The sequence below is a fragment of the Syngnathoides biaculeatus genome, chromosome 4 (assembly GCF_019802595.1).
Source record: "Syngnathoides biaculeatus isolate LvHL_M chromosome 4, ASM1980259v1, whole genome shotgun sequence".
NCBI classification, from domain to species: Eukaryota; Metazoa; Chordata; class Actinopteri; order Syngnathiformes; family Syngnathidae; genus Syngnathoides; species Syngnathoides biaculeatus.
In genome coordinates this window covers 2,104,977-2,127,647 of record NC_084643.1, presented here as the reverse complement: position 1 = coordinate 2,127,647, position 22,671 = coordinate 2,104,977, and the positions used below count along the sequence as shown (strand labels likewise).

Sequence of the window (22,671 nt, the reverse complement as noted above, 5' to 3'; positions counted from 1 at the left end):
TTGCAAATCTTCAGACAGAAATGAAAAATATTATTTTCTTGGACAGTGGTCCTCCGATAATGATTACAGTACTGTATATTTAAAATCAATAATCTTATACACCACGTATTCCATTTTATAGCATTGGCAAGGAGGATTTATTTATTGAGAGATATGACTTCATATCTGTAATTAACTGATTCTAGTAGTTCCCAGAAACAAACAAACAAAACAAAACAAAAAAATAATCTGGACAAATCTTTCCCTGGATCATCTAGCGCATGTTGCTACAGACTTCCCAAGTGTAATGAGGAGTCATTAGATTTGCGCGCGATGCAGTTTGTTCTCAGTCCCAGGCTATGTATTTATATTTCATAGTTTGTGTTTCACACCGCATTAACAGCTGTGCCTTGTTTTTGCCATCTGCAGACAATTTACAGTACAGAGATTTGTAAAAATACAATGTTTTCTCCTTGCAACTCTCTCAACAGACAGCGCTGTGCAGATTCTTGACAGGTGTGCCGACGTTTGCTCGTGCGACAGGGTGAAGAGGATTATTACTGCATTATTTAGTTTCCCCCGAAATAAACACGCGCACACGCATCGCCTGCCTGAAATGATGTGCGGCTATGAATTCGGGATTGTGCTGCGCACGCACCGGCGCCCAATTATGATTTACGCCGGCCACCGAGACCCGCGGTGCGGCGTTACCCCCCCCACCCCATCCAACAAGCGCCACTTAGCACTGAGGATTTTCCATCCATACCCTCTCATTTGCTCCGTATCTCCCCTTTTATGACCTTTTTACATTCACCTTGGCTTGTTCTCCCACTTGCTATCACCACAGTGGCTCAGGTTGCACTCGGCAGTCTAGTTTCAGTATAATAACTTGACACTTCACATTGCATTAGTCTTAGTCCTGACAACAAGGTTATGTGACCTATAGTGTCAGAGAGCATACACCATACTTGCTTGGAGAAGCTATTTATCAAGACAGCTTTGGGCCACCTATGATTCAGAGCAGAACAAGTACAGATCAGTTCTACGGAGGACATACTTTATTTGTGAACAACTTTAGCTAGCAAACTCCTTCATACTGCTTTGTCTCATCTTAAGTAAGCCACGCCGCAGGACCCTCGTTACATTATGAATTTAAAGTAATCTGCTATATTTACTGTATATGCAGGAGAGACATTTGTTGTCTGTGTGCGTAAAGCATTTCGATTAGTAGTTGAAAGCATGTTAGTAATGTCTTCTTTTCCTTTCGGCTTGTCCTGATTAGGGGTCGCCACAGCGTGTCATCTTTTTCCATCTAAGCCTATGTCGTGCATCTTCCTCACGAACACCCACAGTCTTCATGTCCTCCCTCACAACATCCATCAACCTTTTCTTTGGTCCTCCTCTCGCTCTTTTGCCTGGCACCTCCATTCTCAGCACGCTTCGACCAATATACTCACTCTCTCGCCTCTGGACATGTCCAAACCATCGAAGTCTGCTCTCTTTCACCTTGTCTCCAAAACATCCAACTTTGGCTGTCCCACTAATGAGCTAATTTCTAATCCTATCCAACCTGTTCACAACAAGCCAGAACCTCAGCATCTTAATTTCGGCTACCTCCAGTTCTGCTTCCTCTTGTTTCTTCAGTGCCACCATCTCTAATCCGTACATCGTGGCCGATCTCACCACTGTTTTATAGACTTTGCCCTTCATCCTCGTGGAGACTCTTCTGTCATGTAGAACACCAGACAAGTTCCGCCAACTGTTCCACCCCGCTCGGATCCGTTTCTTCACTCCTTTACCACACCCTTCATTGCTCTGTATTGTTGACCCCAAGTAGTTGAAGTCGTCCACTCTCGCTATCTCTTCTCCCTGGAGCTTCACTCCTCCTCCTCCGCCGCCGCTCACATTCACGCACATATATTCTGTTTTACTTCGGCTAATCTTCATTCCTCTCCTTTCCAGTGCATGTCTCCATCTTTCCAATTGTTCCTCTGCATGCTCCCTGCTTTCACTGCATATGACAATATCATCTGCGAACATCATGGTCCAAGGGGATTCCAGTCTAACCTCATCTGTCAACCTATCCATTACTACTGCAAACAGGAAGGGGCTCAGCGCAGATCCCTGCTGCAGTCCCACCTCCACCTTAAATTCTTCTGTCACACCTACGGCACATCTCACCGGTATTCTACTGCCTTCATACATGCCCTGTACTATTCTAACATATTTCTCCGCTACACCAAACTTGCGCATGCAGGACCACAGTTCCTCTCTTGGTACTCTGTCATAGGCTTTCTCTCGGTCTACAAAGACACAATGTAGCATGTTAGCAACAGTTTAACAAAATAGTGAGCCAAAGCACTGCCCCCCCCCAAAAAAAAAAAAAAAAGTTGTTGGCACCTAATGTTGCGGAGACAACGGCTGACTACAAGCCTTGATGATGTCAGTCCAAGACCGCGATCCCACTGAGGCAGAAATTAGACAATAAGCAGCCCACTGGCATGAAGTCAAATTTATCATACTGTACACTCATTCCATGCGTTGTTCTACCACATAAAGAATTTCATATTAACATGGCATACAAATTTAGTTTTTCTTGTTATTGTGTTGAATGACAATATTTACATTTTATTGCTGATTGTAATTTTTAGATTTGTAAAAATGCGGACCTTTTCTAACTTAATTTAGGAATTTTGCATTGAGTTTGTGCATCTGGCTCAAAATAGGTGTAATGATCCATCCATCCATCCATCCATCCATCCATCCATCCATCCATCCATTTTCTTTATCGCTTATCCTCACGAGGGTCACGGGGAGTGCTGGAGCCTATCCCAGCTGTCAACAGGCAAGAGAAGGGGTACACCTGAAATGGTTGCCACCCAATCGCAGGGCACATCGAGACAGACAGCAGTCGCACTCACAATCACACCTAGGGGCAATTTAGAGTGTCCAATTAATGTTGCATGTTTTTAGCATGTGGAAGGAAACTGGAGTGCCCGGAGAAAACCCACGCAGGCACGGGGAGAACATACAAACTCCAGCCAGGCGGGGCCGGGATCGAACCCGGGTCCTCAGAACTGTGAGGCCAATGCTTTACTAGCTGACACACCGTGCCGCCTGAAGGAGATATGTAAATTTAAAACATAGAGTTTTGAAAGCTCAAGTTGTCCTTTAAGAAAACAGACCAGATACATAGAATTGGTTTGTAACCTAAACATTTAAAAGGGGACTGGTTAGTAAACGACGAATAAAAATGTTTTCCTGTATATTAAATTGTGCCTCAGACAGTAAATGATGTGGTTATGTCTTCCCTTTGATAGCAACCCGAGCGAACCTTCGTCACCGTTACCCAATTGCAGCCGTAGTGAAGGTGTTGATCTTATTCACGTCCCTGGGGTCCGTTGGCCCCTGTCTGCTTCCCGGTGCCGTCTGCGAGTCCAAGTCTTCGCGGCACCAGGATCATTTCCCCCTCCGTAGCTGCTGTCACTAGCACGGACCCGGCTAATTCATCTTGCTAATGGCAGGTGGGTCAGTTGGGCGCTGTAATCGTGATTTTCATGTTCTTCTTTTTTTCTGTTGCAGCTCCTTGATCTAATAAAGACCGCCGCCCGTAAACGAAAACATCTCCATCATCACTCAGGATGTTCACACACACCTTAATCTTACCAATAATAATACAACAACAACAAAACACACATTGTTTTGGGCTGCTATTTACAATACGATTATGATTTGGTAATTAGTTTCCATGTTTTCTATTTTCATACGGGTCGGTGGACTGACATTCAAATGCGTACCCCCAGCTTGCAAATAACAAAATGAATTAAAAAAAAAAAAAAAAAAAACTCCAATACAAATATAAATCTGATGTATGCTATTCATAGAGCTAACAGGTATTCGAGGACTCAGAGGTAGCAGAATCAAGTGAGCTCAGGGAGCAGTCGGAGTCACTGGGGCATGAATCTCTAGAGAGCGCCAGACGTGGAATGGGCCCGGCTGATTTGAGTCAGGAGGAAGGTCGTCACCACACAAATGAAAAACATGAGAAGTGGTTCAAGGTCTAATCAAGTCCTCAGACTGCACTCACTGGGAGCAATTAAGTTCCTCCCCCTCACTCAACGTTGGTAACCAGATCCTCCTATTGACATTCTCAATAAAAGGTCATTTATTGTACACGGACAAAATGATCGGCTTCGTTGCCTCACAACCTCATAACAAAATAGAACCTGGCAATAAATTGCTGTCTTAGGGATTGCGTTTGACCTGGGTTCTCATTTGCAAAACTGACAAGGACATCATTTTCTTTTATTTGATTAGCAATCATTTACGAGAGTGCTTACATAATGAGCGTGTTTTGTGCGGTATTTGTCGTCGAGCTTCAATCAACGCCCAGAGCTCTCGGCTGCGTAAATATCAAGTCCTTGGCACGGAGTCGTACCAAACCGCTGGAATTCATTACTATCACTGCTCGTCTGACACTGATGAAGTTCTGCTACTTTCTGCAGTCTTCTCTATCCAACCACAATATTGTAATAAGTCATTCAAGAGCTGTGAGTCCAATCACCTCGCAAAGACCATCAAGACAACCACCGCCATGAAAGGGTTTTTGATTTTATAAAATAGAATATAAAATAGGGAAAATTATTTTTCATTATGCCGGCACGGTGGTTCCGCTGGTAAAGCGTTGGCCTCACAGTTCTGAGATCCCGGGTTCAATCCCGGCCCTGCCTGCGTGGGTTTTCTCCGGGCACTGCGGTTTCCTCCCACATCCCAAAAACATGCAACATTAACTGGACACTCTAAATTGCCCCTAGGTGTGATTGTGAGTGCGACTGTTTGTCACCATGTCCCCTGCGATTGGGTGGGAACCACTTCAGGGTGTACCCCGCCTCCTGCCCATTGACAGCGGGGAGAGGATCCAGCACTCCCCGCGACCCTTGTGAGGATAAGTGGCAAACAAAATGGATAGATGGAAGATACATAAACACATCATATCCACATAGGGAGTGTATGAAATGTTGTACATCGTGGAATTGCACACGTCGTGACTCAAATCTAGAAACTAGATGAGAGTGGTGGGAAACTCAGTTTTGTAATATTTTTTAAAAATATCTTTTATAATAGTTTTATAATATAATGAAATTTTGGTTTATTTTTATGAGTTGTAGTATATTCATATAGCTGAAGTAAAACCACTCACTCTTGTGTTTGCAGAGTGATAGCAACTAAATATTGATTTATACTGTAGGTATTGATTAATACATAACTCTTGTATAATGTTATAGATGTACCGTATTTATATACCGAATTTGCAGTGCAAATGTATTTGTGTTAGTATTGGATTTGTAATGTATTGTATTACTGCATTGAGCACCCAGACATTTTTGATGTTCTAACAGGTTTCCATTGTTGCTCATTTTGCTGAAGCGTCATGATGATATATTTTTTGTTCAAATTTTGAGCCATATTTTTCCAGAAAACCTTTGGTTGTGCATATCGTATGAGTTTTTGGGTGTATATTTGGGCATTACTTCACACAAAACCTGAATGAGGAAGTGATTTATTATGTAGGCATAACAAACCAAATTGTGCTGCACGTATTTAATGACTGCTTTACAGATGCATCTGACCATCACACTTTAGCCCATTTAAGGTATGATGTGGAATTTTACCGACAGTAATAAGACCACTAAGATATAGAATAATTCGAGAAGAAAATTAGCCAGAAGGACAAGAAATTCTATACAACTCATTCTTTGCTTTTGACCAGCCAGTAGAATTGCATTTGTGATGACCAATTCTCGTTTGCCTGTGGTAGCACAAGACCTGGTTAAACCAGGAAAGCGTTAACCTGGTTCTGTCGGGAAGTCACAATATCCGGCCACTAATTAAGATGCTAAATCAAGTTTCTCCAATCCATACAAAACTGTTTAGAAGGGAGACTATGTGCTTTTGCAGGAGGCTATTTGTCATCCAGCAGCTTGTGAGAAGACCGGCATCCTGAAAGTGTCGCTGCACAGAGCACACAAATAAAAAAAAAAAAAAAAAACACAATATAACCTGATAAAAACACTGTAAAAAAAAATACTTCTGATCTGCATGGGTTAGCTTGTTAGATGAATTTTCTCACATTTTCTTCAGAGACATTCATTCTTTAAACGAGCCCAAACTTACCATCGGCTATACATAGCGTCATCTATATGTGTGAAATGTAATTATTATATCCGGGACTTCCTTTTGTATAGAAAACATGATTTCTAATCCTTAGTCTTATTTCGCAGAGCCTATTAGTAGTAATATCACTGTATGCTGTTCATGGCACGGTAAACAAGGAGTCTTTGGAATAAGTAAAGAGCTTCTATTTCTAACACGTTTACTTTGGCACGATCGGCAATGAATCATGGATGTGGCATAACAGAGATGTATTTATCCGAGACAAGGACTGGAGAGGGCTATCGAGCACTTTCACACATCTATTGATTTCCATCGAAGTGAGATGTACCATAGAGAAGTAAACGTGTAAACAGCAACTGTCGCAAAAGCCCGGCAACATTTTCATGAGGCGATTATTTATAGAAAAGAACATTTCAAGTAAATGCCGCACGCCGGCCTGCATGTGAGCTCTTTGTGATTTGATTGTGCCCGTCCAGTGCTTTGTTTTGACGGCTGCCGTGAAAGAAAAGCTCATTTCAGCAAAAGGTGTCAAGGCCGTGCACGTCGTCCACGGTCCTCATCCGTGCTTACTTGCAAAGTGCCATTCTTAGTCATGTCCGAGTGGGCATATGCCACACAAAGGAGCGCTCACGAACAACTGATTGCGCCGTCGGACTGAGGCATAGATGCACTGGCGTGACATTTAAAGCAAAGCTCAACACTTCTCGGCTATCTTTGGAAAGGGATGATGATCTTTGCTGTGCTGCTCATCAACAGTGAGAAAGATTGCAACGCACAGCCGTCTGCCGGCCACGCTCATTTGACATGTTGACACAGTGGGTCCTTAAAAGTGCATGTGTCAGGAACTTGGAACTAATAGTGCAATGTGTAACTTCAGAAGATTAGCCGTGGCCGCTCTGGTGTTTAGAAGCGGTTTTTGAAAAATGCGTGCGGCGGACGTACGTGAGGTGGGAGAAATGAAGGCGGCTTGGACGGCTCTCCAAGAGCGGAAACTAAGTGAAATATAAAATTGCTGTATTTTGATAAAGTAATCGTGCAAGGGGAGCTAAACCTCAGGCTGGGATGTCGGCCTTTGGTGATTCCGCGGAGCTCCTCTGAAAATGGCAGTATCAGATTTACAAATTGAAAATCATTAATAATTCTAACCAGGATGTGATAAATCTGGAATCACTCCCGATGAACCTGGACACACTTTCATAAATCAAAAAGATTACTTGGAAATTTTTTAAAATCTGACGTCAGGGTGTCAGGCTTACTAATGGTTTTTGTAGATCTCTCACCGTGATATATCATTAATCCGTGATATATTTGAAGGGTGTCAGCAAGGCGATATATGATTCCTCCAACATTAAGGATATGCTGGCCTGTGTCAATGCAGGAGTTGTGATGGCTGATAGCGTATGGGTGGGGGTCATGAAGTGGCTGTGGTACAAACAGCCCACTGAATGTTGACCTCCAGAGAAGGACTTAAATGTTACGGTTTTAATATTATGCTTCAGTTCCTTGAGTGGAATGATTGACAAACACGATTAAGTCCATCATCGAATGCCAAATAAGAAGGATTTTCCAAGGAACCCGACCCAGTTTAATTTAGATAGATGCCGGCCCAGCCTTAGCAGCTACAACAGCTTTAACTCTTCTGGGAAAGCTATCCACAAGGTTTAGGAAGGTGTTTACGGGAATTTTTGACCTTCTTGCAGAAGCACATTTGTGAGGTCACACATCGATGATGTTGGACAAGACGGCCTGGCACTGTCTGCGCTCTAATTCATTCCAAAGGTGTTCTGTCAGCTTGAGGTCAGGCCAGTCAATTTCATCCACACCAAACACTCTCATCCATATCTTTATGGACCTTGCTTTGTGCACTGGTCCAATGCGATGATAGAAATGGAATAGCTTTCCCCGCAAAGCTAGGAGTATGGAATTGTCCAAAATATTGTCTCCTTTGTTCCAGTGGAAGGATACAACACATTCATCACACGCTCAGATGCGTAGTGATTGAATGCGCTGAATGTTCTACCGTACAATTGAGCTTGCGGTAAGAACCATGACAAAATGGGAGAAAATGCACAACAAATGCGGCAGAACGTGAGAAAACTTAAAAGGGCGAGGAGATGTCGGGAAAATACACGTTCTTCCCCTCCCACAGTGGACCGCCTCCATGTTGTGTTAGGTCTTCTTACTTGGTGCCAAGTTCTCTTGCATCAATCCCATGATGGACTGTGTTTCTCATTCGCACTGGGAGATCCATGGCAAATGTTTTGACAGTTTAAAAATTTGGCAAGGAATCCAGGGAGATCACAGCCTGTCAGTTTTGCCCGTTTAGTCCCCCTGTGTTGTGTCACGTCGACCCTATTTTGTACATCGTGGCCCGAACAGTTATTAGTCAGGGAGCAAGGAACATAATGTAAACATAAGAAAACGTTTTGGAACATGGGAGGCGAACATGCTTGATTTCACTTAGGAAGGCCGTGCTGCTCAAATGAAATCCTATTAATGTTTGTAGCTGCAAAAGCAGAAAAAACAACAACAGCACAAATGGTAATTGTTCTTCAGTTGTATTTTTTGATGGTGGTAAGCAATTTCATCTCAACGAAAATACCATAGACGGAAATGATTATAGGACATCATAGGATCTGATCCGGATCTCTCACTGACACTTCCCTGGTGAGGTGTTTCTGGCACGTCCCACCAGAAAGAGACTCCTCGGGTGACCCAGGAAATTTTGGAGCGACTACGTCTCTCGCTAGGCCTGGGAACGCCTCAGGATCCCTCCGGAAGAGCTGGATGCAGTGACTGGGGAAAGGGAAGTCTGGGCGTCCCTGCTAAAACTACTGCCCCCGCGACCTGACCCGGAAAACCGGTAGAAGATGAATGGATGGATATGACAATATGAACAGGTTTGGGATCACCATTTCATGAAGTCACCATGTTGCGGATCTTGGTACTGTTGCTTTTCAGAACATGTTCAATAGTTATATGACTGTATGTCCACACTCTGAGCTGTGTGCTGCTGAAAGTATGTGCTGTTAAGACTGGGAGTACGTGCTATTGTAAACTAGGAGCTATTGACCGTGATGGCGAACAAGCCACCTCTGTAATCTAAATGTCAATCAGTGAAAAGCATCTCCCACATAGCCAACGGCTTTCATCTGAACGTCTCTGCAAAAGATCCAATTACTTTTTCTCTCCTTCTGTTCCTTTCAGCCTCTAATCGCCGCCCCCCTTCCCGTGCGCTCGTTGCTTATCTGCTGTGATTATAGTCATTATGAAGCAACTGCGTCTGTTGGTGCCGACAAGCTGAGCCAGATGCCTCTGCTAGGTTCTCTTTGGCTGACTGGAAAGTTCTGCGACTTTGCTTGAATCAAACTGAAGTTTTGCTACACCACAAAACGGAGGTGAGACCACGTTGTACACAACCAGCCACATGATAATCGTAGTATAGACTGACTGGGAGCCCCCTGTCTCTCCTAATTAACTATGAAGTGACAGTATTCCAGTAGCTGCTTTAAAAAAAAGCAAACAAATGTCACAACTTCATTGAAATTGAAGAAGCAGATAAAATATTAATGTGAATCATTGTGACCTTACAGCTCATCGTTCACGGTTCGGAACCCTCCGAGTTTCTCCCAGCGGGATCCACTTGGCTATTTCTTGACTTTACGTACATGAAGGTGGTGAAGTCAGCTGGGCAGGCAATGTTGTGTCCTGATGGAAGCGCGCACAAGGCAGGTGTCAGACAACACAGCTGCTCTTTTCATGTTCACGCTGTCTCTCGCACGGCTCCGTCGAGGTTTCAGCTTTTGGGGAGGAGTTTAAATGTAACCGAACAAAACGCCATTTTTTTGACAATGACATCAAAGGAGATGGCTGCTTTTGTGTTTGAAGTGGAGAATGATGAAAGTGTTGTGAAGACAGTCGAGTGGTAGGCCGAGTTCATTGCCGCCTCGCTCCGGCTGTGATTATCGTCTGCTATTGGCACTGAGCCCTGAAACAACTGTCAGCATGACACGGGAATAATGATCTTCCTTTTTCAAGTACTGACACCTAAGCAACTCTGACACCTAAATATCTACAGTGCTACATTTCAGAGATTCAACTTTTTCCTTTCTTTTACTTTTTACTTATTTCAGATCCGGATCAGAAACTTGTCATATGTCTCGAGGAATTGTTTAATAGTGTATTATAAATCATAAAGATTTTGAACTTGTAATTGTAAGATAAATAATAAAAAAAGCCCATCTAAATCTGGACTGAGTGTACTACACTCATCCATCACGAAGGTTACCTCTTTAAATTATTAAGAGGTCATATTGGATTGTTTTTTCTGTTTTTTTTTTTTTTTTTACAACATACAGTTGTTGTCTAAGTATAATGGAACAATGTGCATGAAATGGAAATTTGTAGTTCCTCAAGCAAATCTTAGAGCAATGTTTATTGAACTTTCTCCCAAGAACTCTCATAATCGTAACTGCATACTTAAACGTACTGTAATCATTGCATGTACTTAAGCCATATAGTTTCTTTTTTTTTTTTTTGTTTCAATCTAAATATACTGATTTTCTCTGCAACACCACTTGATGTACAGGCTATTTAAATATTATTCGTTGGTAGCCAGAAATGCTCCACAATAAGTTATCACTACTTATCCACATATACAGTAGGTGTGCATTTTGTTTTAAATATACTGTACAACTAAATAATTTTGTACAAATTATTACGCAAACGAGGAGTCATTTTGAGAACAATTGCTTTATGTTAAAAATAAATCTCTTTTTCAAACTAATCAGTCTGTCTCCTCTGGGATAAAGGATCAAGATTGTTTGTTTTCTGAAGAAAAAAAAAAATTCTAATGTTTTCACAATATTCCACCAAAGGTATGTGGTAAATAAATGATGGTTTGATGTGACCATGGTGGAATTTTTGGCATAATAGTCCAAAAGAATATGTTACTCATTGTGAAGCAAATGGGGCCAGTTTGGACACCCAATGGAGAAAAACAGAAATATTTTGGAATATTTCTTTCATCACAACAATCACTCAAAGGTGGCATCCAAATAACAAAAGAAAATTTTGCCCCATAGAAAATGATGAGGGGTGCTGACCACTCAGCGAGCGACTGACTAACTGCTGTAATAGCTTCAAATATTGATGATTTCATTTTTGATTTAAAGTCGACAGTGATTTTATTTTCACATTGTGTAGAAAACCCTCTGAAATTATATTGGTCAAATGATATTCATCCATCATCCATCCATCCATTTTATTTGCTGCTTATCCTCACAAGGATCGCAGGGAGTGCTGGATCTTATCCCAGCTGTCAACGGGAAGCAGGCGCGGCACACCTTGAACTGGATGCCAGCCAATCGCAGTCAAATAAGATTTCCACCACAAAAAGATGGCATTTTAACAGCTGCGAGTGTACTTTTCATATCCACCGGTCATTTTTCATTCGTGACAATTCTTTTTATGACTGCGTGTCCTTAAATGCAGGTTACATTTACCTAGTAAAAAAGACAAGTTAACAGTCCTCCCACTATGTCTCGCGAGCTCTACATTTAGTCAGGCTGCTAAAATACTCCTCTGCTAACTATTATTGTACATAGGTTGGCAGTCTATAGTCCACCCTGTAAAATCTTTCAGGAAGGGTCATTAAGGATATTTCATTATCTCCATATTGCCAAGGTCAGGTTGTCCATATATCCACTTTACGGCTGCTGTGGGAATATGCTGCGACTGTAGTATAATAGACCAGAAAATGTCCACACCAGGAATGATGGCAAATCAATAACCGGGCCCGACTCATCAATACAAACCCCATTTCCACAAGCAGGAAGAAGGTACTCAGCTCAGGGGGGAAACATGTTGGGGAAAATATATTGAATCAGGTCTTGGGGAGGAAAAAAAAAAAAAAAAAGAAAGAATGTTGTTTTACCGTTAATAAAATGTTTGTTTTTAAATGTTGTATGTGCCAGATTGACTTGTCACAGAAGTGCTTTAAACTGGTTTGGCTTGATTTAGTTTTAATCTGCCAGCACTGGATCAGACAGTCCATAAATGTCCCCGCAGTCATGTAACCACGTTAAAGTAGAAAGAAACATGGCTTGTGACAATGATTTGGCCCATTTGTTACAGCTCTGGCAGCCAGGGGCCTCAATCTGCCTTTGGTTTGTTAGAAGAATGTTGATGCCTTCACTTTATTGCACAGTAATGGCAGAAGAAATGTAGGATGCAGACAAACAAAGGAGCCTTTAGATCATTGCGACTTATGGAGGAAGTGAGGCGAAAACCATTAAATCATTACAAAGACAATTACAGTATCATGTTTGACACGTATGCTTTTGAGTGAGTATATAAACACAGACTGCGGCGAGGTATAAATAATATAACGCAAAATTGTCTGTACATATAAGCTATTTGTTGAATAAACATAGCGGAGAGTGTTGTGGTCCAACAAAGAATTCACAATGTGATGTGATGGAGAAAAGAGAAAACAGCCTCTGGTTGTTTAACCAGCCGCTAGTAGCCTTGGGTGTTGTTTGTTTATGCAGCACAGCTTCCACCAAATGAATATCAGACTGGTAAACGGATGCTGGGGGGAAAAAAAAATAGATGATGCGTATTTAAGCTTTTACTGCCCTCCCTGCTCTTGTTAAAAAAAAAAAAATACGCACGCATTTTAATGTTGATCAATATCTTTCTCTATATAAAAAAATAATAGATGATAAGATGCTTGGAATGTTGTTGGTCGCAAACCCTTTCCCCGTACCCTCGTAGATACATTGTCTTTGTGTGAACGTTACACATTGTGTGCCGCATGCTAATAGCTTATTGACCATGTATCGTGTAATGAGACCTTGGGAGCAGGGGCAGCCATGATATATGAGGGCGCTCCGCTGATGACCTAATTTCAATATTCAGGGACTTGGGGATAGTAATGACACTTTTCACATTTCCAGCTACTGTACGGAGCGCATTAGCCGCCGGTTTACCGTACCCCTGCCTATAATCTCGGCTGGAACAAACCCACCGAATCACGACCGTTCATCGTAGACACAGCAAGGTGTAGCCCCGCCGTACCACCGCCGACAGAGCGCACGCACGCAGCACAAAAGCGTTCGGCTCGTTCTAGGAGTCACCTTCATCCTCTCCGTCCAGCTGACTTGATGCATGCATTCAAAAAAAATAAAGCAGGGGCTGATTCCAAAAGGGCTCCGTCTTCACAGATAACCTTGAGGATGTATGGCATTTAGCATTCCGCTCAACCCCAGACATGGCTTCCTGAATGCGGTCATGGCTTCCCTCAAGCACATATTTTGATCCCGCGGCCTAATGCTGGGAAACAGTAATACCTTTTCCATGCTAAATGGAGGCGCTCCATATGATTGTTCTTCGGGAGGCGGCTTTCAAATCAGAATTTAAAGATTGGCACCGCATCTTTGAGCAAAATGAGATTGAAGCTCAATGACCTACTTACATTTATGTCTTGAGAGGAGAGGAACACAAATGGTGCAAGTGCAGCATTCATCCTTTATTTGTCTTGTATTACTGTGCAGTCCCGTACAGGCAATCACGTTGAAACACTGCAACCGAGACGTGTGAAGCCGGGAGAAATAGTTGTTGTTTTAAACTTGACCAACTGTGAATACATTACGTGTGGTGTCTGTCGGAGTCCGGTTCACTGTATTCCGGCGATGTTACTGTATACTAAATGTAGTTTTCACTGCAAACACGAATCCGGGTTCTCACCGGACAGGACGGCAGCTTTGCTCTCTTTCCTGCCAAGAATCATTTGTGAAGCTTTTAACCCTCAAATAAGTAATTGATGGAAAGACCAAGTAAACTGAAGATGCTATATAACAGCAGATTGGACAGGAAGTTGGCCAAAGCAAATGCTTTGTGCTAAAAAAGTAGTCTTTGAATGTGTTTGTGTGCGTGCGTGTGTGTCTTTTGTGCTACGGGGACAGCGCAGTAGCTCACGGTGCTCCGACAGGTCCACCGCGTGTGGTGTTCTGCAGCATCAGCAGCCGGACAGGGGCCAGACGGTGGATTTATGATGCCAGGGAACGGAAATGACCTGCTTCTGTCATTGGGTGTGTGCCCCATCACGAGAGGCTCTAAACTATATTGGCACAGCGCTGACAGACATGTTTGTCATCCAGTCACTTTTGAAGATACCAAGCAAGGGGTATTACTCGTCTGACAAGCCCTTCCACTCATTTTGCGTGTGTGTGTGTGTTAGCACTTTCCAACTCTATTTTTTCCCTCCACCAAGCATGAAAAGTACAGAAGCCAGAGGAATTGTTTTTGCCCTGGTTGAAAACGTTTTCAATGAAACTTGGTGGCTAAACGGCGTTTGAATAGCCAAACACATTTCCCCCGGAATTTGCATCATCTTAGAAGGTGGTTAGAGAAATGAATTTGCTCTTGTCGCAATGATGAACTATCCAGCGCCTTCATGTCAACATTGAGGAGCAGCTTGTAACAAGGAATCCTTATTGTCCTTATTGATAAGAACTGTTTTTAAGATTGCATTTCTATATTATGCCTTGTGAAAAACTTTACAAATGAATATCATGACATTGTAGGTAGAGGCTAATGGTGGAGACAGCGGAGGATCCCGGCGCAGTGAAACAGGGAGGGAAGGCTCTTTTAACGAAGGATTTATATTCAAAAAGCAAACAAAGCACATGGCAAAATCTCCCCCCCCCAAAAAAAACAGGTACAATGTAACAGAAATCCAGGTTAAAAGTTTCCAACAGAAAACGTTATGTCAAAGGAAATATGACTATGACCAGAAGCAAACTGAAAGAAAGAAGAAAACTTAAAGGGGCAATTCCACTTGTTTGCATTAACAATGCATCCAATAGATCATGTAATATGTACTCTATTTTGATAATGTGATATTAAATCCTCTCTCATTTAATAGTGTTTTGAGAAGATTTTCCATCGACAAGTACGAATTTTCCGGGGCGCTGGCATTTTCGCGTGTCACATGACCTATGTGCCGCAACAAAGGCTCGATTACATGGGACACCATTATGGCCAACGCTGATTTCTTGGATTTATCCTCATCTGATGAAGAAATAGCAGTATCCGTTGATCGGGAAGATGGAGGAATACTTCTATACACAGCCGTGAGCGGCTCTGCCGCTCAGTTGATCGGGTAGACAGACCAATACTTCCATACACACCCGTGAGCGGCACACGGCTGTGTATGGAAGTATTCCTCCGTCTTCCAGATCAACTGATACAGCTATTTCTTCATCAGATGAGGATAAATCCGAGAAAACAGCGCTGGGTATAATGGTGTCCGATGTAATCGAGCGTTTGGAACCCCACGTAACACGTCACATCTCACACGACTCGCAAAAATGGCAGCGCCCCTGAAAATTCGAAATTGTCGATAAAAATAATCTCAAAACACTATTAAATGAGAGGGGATTTAACATCACATTGTCAAAATAGAGTACATATTTCATGATCTATTTGATACATTGTTAATGCAAACCACTGGAATTCCCCTTTAATGCAAACAAATTGACGAGATAACAAGGCACACCTGGATTGAGAGAAAGATGGGTGGTAGGGGCTCGCCGATTGGTTGACATCTATCGACAACAGGTGGAGACAGAACCCAAACCAGGAAACAAGAACATGGGACAGAGGAAAAACCCCGTGTGGAGAAAGGTGTAGCGAGAATGCTAATTTGTTTTCTTTTTTCATTTTTAAGTTGGTCTCAATCCTTGTTGTTATGCTTAATTTATGTACAGTTTGTCGACGGAAACCACAAGGCAGTTCAAAATGGCAAAGCTAGCTGCCACCGCACTCACCAGTTTTTAGTTTATCTTTACTTTTGAAAAAGTGAAACACTGAGTCAGAGTGGGAGGACACAATGTAGGGCTGCCTCCACACACCAGAGGGTGTTGGAGAGGGAATTTATAATTAACTCTGACCACATGCATGTAAAGGCAAGCAGATAATACATAGCAAGATTACACTGGGAAAAAAAAAAAAGAGCAGAGACTGCCAAATAGATAATGAAAGACCCACGACTAATACAATCACAATCGTATCTTAAATCAATCTGTTTTCAGTGCGAAATGGATGAAAGATGCTTTAACAAAAGCAACCTTTCTTTGCCTGTGGCTGATTCGGTGCTCTAAATCACTTGATCAGCTCATTTACTGTACCCACCGTACCATTTATTATAAATGAGGGCAAACCGTCAACTAAGATCATCGTCAAATCGTGTTTCACATCATCTTAAGCAGTTTTAGCATTAACTACCTGGCCTACTTACAGTATGTGATATGCACAACACACACCAAATTGTCTGCGCATCCACTCGAACTTTCAGATATTTTCCACCATCGCCCCAGCAACCAAGCACACAGCCTTGCCTCACCCACCCATGCCGATGAATATTTTATAAAGATGCAAGGAGTTCCTCCTTCTCAGAGTGTAATCAAATGCACACATTGCTGCAGGGATTTAAAGAAAAGATATAAAGTCACATCTTCAGGAAAAAATCCATTTTTTCTCAAGGCTTGCATTCATTTAAAAAAAAAATCACTGCAGCTCTCGGGAGACCAACCTCTTTAAATCACACTCATGCACACTCAACCTTTTTGTTATTATTCTGATCTTTTTTAAGTCCTTTAAATAGGGTTAGACAGTTGGTAGCAATTGACTGCAGGTACTGAGCCATCAAAATACTCCCACGTAGCTGTTTAACGTGACCACTCATGATATATTTGAAATGGAAAAATAATAAAAGTGAAGCTGCGACCAAAACAAAGGGTACAGTTTGTTTTTTTTCACGTTCAAAACTGTTCTTGCTCCCGACAAATTGATTTTTGTTTGAACTTGATAGATTCAACTGGGGAACATTTGATTGATGTATTACTCATGTGTATTTGTGAAGTCATCCTGCTAAAATATGATTCTATGAGCGTACTTGATATCCTTTGAATTATCAGCACATGGTGGAATCCATCCTCTTGTTATTGTTATTGTCATCTTTGAAATACTGAACTGTTTTAATTAGTACTCTGCTCTTCCTAGTGATAAATGTATAATAGCTAGATGATCCAAATCTCAATCAAAAGAAAGCATTTATTCTGCGTGGATGGCAAAGCAAAGGGCTTAACTCTTGGCCCCTTTGACAAGGCCATTACTACTCGACTTTGGCTTGGTCACAAAAGTAAGTATCTGCGAGAAACAGTTTGGTTTCATGCTTAGAAAGAGTACCACAGATGCATTATTTGCCTTGAGGATGCTCGTGGAAAAGTACAGAGAAGGTCTGAAGGACCTACATTGTATCATTGTAGACCTAGAGAAGTCTGGTGTGGCTGAGAAATATGTTAGAATAGTACAGGACATGTATGAGGGCAGCAGAACAGCAGTGAGATGTGCCGTAGGCGTGTCAGAAGAATTTAAGGTGGAGGTTGGACTGCATCGGGGTTCCGCGCTGAGCCCCTTCCTGTTTGCGGTAGTAATGGGTAGGCTGACAGATGAGGTTAGACTGGAATCCCCTTGGACCATGATGGTCGCAGATGATATTGTGATCTGCAGTGAAAGCAGGGAGCAGGCGGAGGAGCAATTAGAAAGATGGAGGCATGCACTGGAAAGGAGAGCAATGAAGATTAGCCGAAGTAAAACAGAATATATGTGCGTGAATGTGAGCGGCGGAGGACGAGGAGGAGTGAAGCTCCAGGGAGAAGAGATAGCGAGGGTGGACGACTTCAAATACTTGAATAATTGAGGTGTTTCTTTAGAGTACTTTCTTCTTTTTCTTTCGACTTGTCCCGTTAGGGGTCGCCACAGCGTGTCTTCTTTTTCCATCTAAGCCTATCCCGTGCATCCTGCTCTCTAACACCCACTGTCCTCATGTTCTCCCTCACAACATCCATCAACCTTTTCTTTGGTGTTCCTCTCGCTTGTTTGCCTGGCAGTTCCATCCTCATCACTTTGCTAGCAATATACTCACTCTCTCGCCTCTGGACATGTCCAAACCATCGAAGTCTGGACTCTCAAACCTTGTCTCCAAAACATTTAACTTTGGCTAAATTAGCTCATTTCTAATCCTATCCAACCTGCTCACTGCGAGAGAAAACCTCAACATCTTCATTTCTGCCACCTCTAGTTCTGCTTCCCGTTGTTTCTTCAGTGCCACCGTCTCTAATCCGTACATCATGGCCGGCCTCACCACTGTTTTACAAACTTTGCCCTTCATCCTAGCGGAGACTCTTCTGTCACATAGAACACCAGACACCTTCTGCCAACTGTTCCACCCCGCTTGGACTCGTTTCTTCACTTCCTTACCACACTCTCCATTGCTCTGTATTGTTGACCTCAAGTATTCGAAGTCGTCCACCTTTGCAATCTCTTCTCCCTGCAGCTTCACTCTTCCTCCTCCGCCGCTCTCATTCACGCACATATATTCTGTGTTACTACGACTAATCAGCTACACATGGGGAGAGAAATTGGACTGAATGTGCATCATAAGACTCTTCCCATTGGCTGCGTGAAGCAGCGTTATTTTATTAACCTGTGCTAGAGCACAAAGCTGTTTGGTGTTGAGAATCCAACAGAAAGAAATGAGAGACTTCCCAGCTTCCATTTGCATTTCCCATGGTCATATTAGATAGTGATGGGGGAGGGGCACATGATTGGTGCTGTACTTTTTTTTTTTTCTTACATTTTTTTTTTTTTTTTGCATGCATCCTCGCTTGAGACCCGAGCGAATGTGATGGTTTCAGATTTGATTAGGCAGCCCAGGGGCCTCAGCAGTGCAGCTTTTGCAGTGGGCCGGCAGGGGCCTTGTACAGGCGTCTCATTGCTCACCATGCCTCAGTGGTGATGTACACATCGAGTATGACCGCCCGCTTGATTTAAACGCAGCGCGCTGAGATATAGGACTGTGTTCACGCTGTGCAATATTGTGGTTCATTCATCCACTCACCACTGGACATTTGACTCTGCCCAATGCATTGGGCTTGCCATCACCCCAAGATGTGGATAAAGAGCTGATTTTGTTTGAGCGTTGTATGACTGCTGTACATTATTACCTGAAAGTACATTGCTTCAGTGGCAAAGGCGTAGCACAGGAGAGTCATTCGAGGTTGCATTTAATTGTATAACAAATTATTGTGCACTTCCTCATATTATAGTTCTCAATGAAAGCAATAATAAGCAAAGAATTACTCATTTGTCGCCAAGTCATTATAGTTCTGTCCAAGCTGATGTTTAAGCCTTGTTCTTGCACGGCAAGGGCGACCCAAACAAGTCAATCCTGAATTCAGACACCCACCAAAATTTTGAATGTCCCCACCGCCACCCCCCTCCAAAATGTGTTTCCCTACAGCAAGAGCAGCTTCCATTCTGTTGGGTTCTCTCTGAGCGAGATTTTATATCTGTGGGGCACCTTGGTCCGCTCATCCAGGAGAAAATGTGAAAAGCGAGAGGTCACTGCTTTTATATGAGAGGACCTGGCACACAATCCCTGATCCATTCCATCCCAAAATAATTCATGGGTCTTAGGTCAGGGTTCTCAAGTACTTCTTGATGAAGCTTATTCAAGCATACCTTTCTGGACACAGAGATTTCATTACAAATGCAAATGCGATTTATTTGCTTGCGATTTAAGTGAACAAAATTAATGGTGATTGGTTAAAATCAGCAAAATGATAAAGGGACACATCTAAAACCACCTGGGAAAGTGCTTATTTCCATGATAGAATTTGATACAGTTGACCCCAAAAAAATGGAAAACAAAATGAAAGATTCAACAGCTGAAACCATCAACTTGCCCTTGATTTGATGCTAGCTGACTTTTTCAAAACTATTGCAGTTTATACTGATTTGCAGCAAATGATCACAATGATTACTAAAGCTCTGAAAGTAGGTGCAATTAAATCACTTCAAAAAAGGAGAATGCTAGATGCTTCCATGTTAGCAATGTACAGACCGTTCTCAAACCTTCTGATCATTGAGAGATTGTTCAGAAAGTTTTCTATCAGTTCAGCTATTTCTTGAACTTCAAAGTTGTTTTTTTTTTTTTGGGTCAGATTTCATGTTTCCAACCTCATCACAGTGCAGAAAAGAACTTATCGAAGTGCTCTACAATGTAAGGTAGAATTGTGACTTGAGAAAGGCTTCTGTTCTGGTCTTGTTGGATTTTAGTGTGGCTTTTGAGACGGTAGGTCATAATATAATGCTAGACATGTCAGAAAGGTGGATTGGACTGATTGGAAAAGTGCTTATGATATCCAAGGTCCTATTCAGAGGATAGGAGTCATTTTGTCACCATTGGAAGTTTTCACTCTCAACAAATGGCAATGATATATGGAGTCCCTCTAGGGTCATTTCTTGAACCCCTTCTGTTCACCCTAGATATTCTACATATGGCTCAAATTCTTTACAACCTTAATGTTGACTATCATCGCTATGCAAATGACACAGAAATACGGGGCAGTGTCTTCAGGTGACTACAGTAGAGCCTCAGCTCAGTGTTGTATTGCTGTCTAAAACAAATGCAAAATTGTAACTAACAGTTGAACCACAAGAAAACTGAAATAATTGCTTTTGGCAGTCAAGAAAAGAAGATTTTAGGTATATGAGTGACAATCACAAAGTAGTCACATTATTTTTTTCCCCCTATAATGTTTAAGACGTCTTGTTCAAAGACTCATTTAAATCTCTCTCTTGTTCTCTCTCTCTCTCTATATGTACATTTGTGACCACCATTTTGGAAATTAGGTCATTGTTGGCTACCTGTCAGAACTTGTGTTTGAATTACTTTGCTTTTTTTCATGGACTCGCCACTAAGCATTTGAAAAGCTTGCAAAATGTTTATGGGAAAGCAGTGATAGGGTTCCAAAAAATGTGGGTGTCCAGGATCAAGGATGGAGAACAAGTGCCTGCTTTGTGTGACCTCTTTGACAGGCAAGGAAGTAGCAAAGCCACCTTCTTCAGTGGTTGGTTCTGGGAATAGTGCAAAGGTCAAGGCATTGATCAGAGAAGATCGTAGAGTCCCCATTGATGACAGCACCATCATGTGTCAAGATGTTATGTCCTTTGATGACATAACTCCAACCCCATATTGGCTGCATCGTTCTGTTCAAATGAGAAATAAAAATGTGAATTTTTACTTGATTGATGGATTCTTCTCTGGGGAAATTTCTTTTGAAATTTGAACACAGTGGAGGTGACCAGTGTCACAGAAATGAGTTTGTCTTGAGAGGTGCAAATGTACTGTGTATTTGCCAATAAACACCCGAAATAGAACAAAAACAACCAACAAGTTATCTCACACAATAGATAAGCAGAGCTGGTAAGGGCCATCCGTTCCTTGGGTGCAAATAAAAAACTAGAAAAGAAGAAAAGAGAAAAGAGAAAAATGCTGAGCAGCTTGAGCACCACAAAGGCAAGCCTTTGAGGAGAGTTTGCGCTTCATTAGTTTACATGCGCTGTCTCTCTGGTCATACTCAAGTGTGTGAATATGGTGACGAATTGTGCATCCATTCACTTGGACGTTCCTGGCTGCAGTTACAAACCCAGTCTGGATTATAGTGGAACCTTTGAAAGCCACCTGCTGCTAAATCTGTGTAGATTTCTTACAAACTACACTACTGTAAGCACTGTGAGAGAAGGGCGAAGTTCCTGATATACAATCTAAGAGGAATACCAACAGACGTTTTCATATATTTTGAATTTACATGGTAAAACGTGCTGGGGCATCCGATTTGGATGCCTCCCGGACACCTCCCTGGTGAGGTGTTCCGGGCATGTCCCACTGGAAAGAGACTCCAAGGATGACCCAGGACACACTGGAGAGACTATGTCTCTCGGCTGGCTCGGGAACACCTCGGGATCCCTACGGAAGAGCTGGAAGAAGTGGCTGGGGAAAGGGAAGTCTGGGTATCCCTGCTGAAGCTACTTCTCCTGTGACGCGACCCGGGAAAGCAGTAGATAATGGATGGATGGATGGATGGATGGTAAAACTACCTTAAATGATCCCAAACGAGGCTGAGGAATATCTTATGTATTCAGTTTATGTAATTATTATTATGTTACTGTATGTCCTGAATGCATACAAGGGCTGGTAGGTTTTAAGAACTCAAATCTCGTCTCGATTAGTGGTTAGAGGGTAAATTCATAGGTGAAGCAAGAACTGGCATTCAAACAGAGAGGACGCTGCCAGGTGCATGATGTGGTTTTCACAGTTTGAGATTTTTCACTGGATTGCCATGATGAAGGCTGACATCTGAAGTATGACATCACGCCACCGGGCAGCATCTTTGAGCTCTGCACCAGTGAGGTCACTGGTCTCCTAATGACTTCCTCGGGCTTCGTAGCCGGCCTCCTTTTTCTGCAGCCCACAGCTCCACCCAGCTCTTGGCACACCCGGCACGGGCTTCTCGGCACTGTGTTAGCCTTTCTGCTCATTGTCCTTAATCAAGAGATGCAGCCATACAAACACGCAGCAATTCAGTTAATGCATGCCCACTGGGG

General features: G+C 42.5%; 1 long non-coding RNA gene across 4 annotated transcripts in view; it reads right to left on the bottom strand.

Moving 5' to 3' along the window:
• Positions 1 to 22,671, bottom strand: part of LOC133499338 (uncharacterized) — a 52,835-nt gene that overhangs the window by 11,470 nt on the left and 18,694 nt on the right. The window contains exon 3 of one of the 4 annotated variants that reach the window (XR_009794629.1): positions 19,801 to 21,273. The exons of the other annotated variants lie outside the window; for them this stretch is intronic. This is a non-coding gene — a long non-coding RNA (uncharacterized LOC133499338). Of the gene's footprint in view, positions 1 to 19,800; positions 21,274 to 22,671 lie in introns of those variants that run through there. 4 annotated transcript variants of the gene reach the window in all.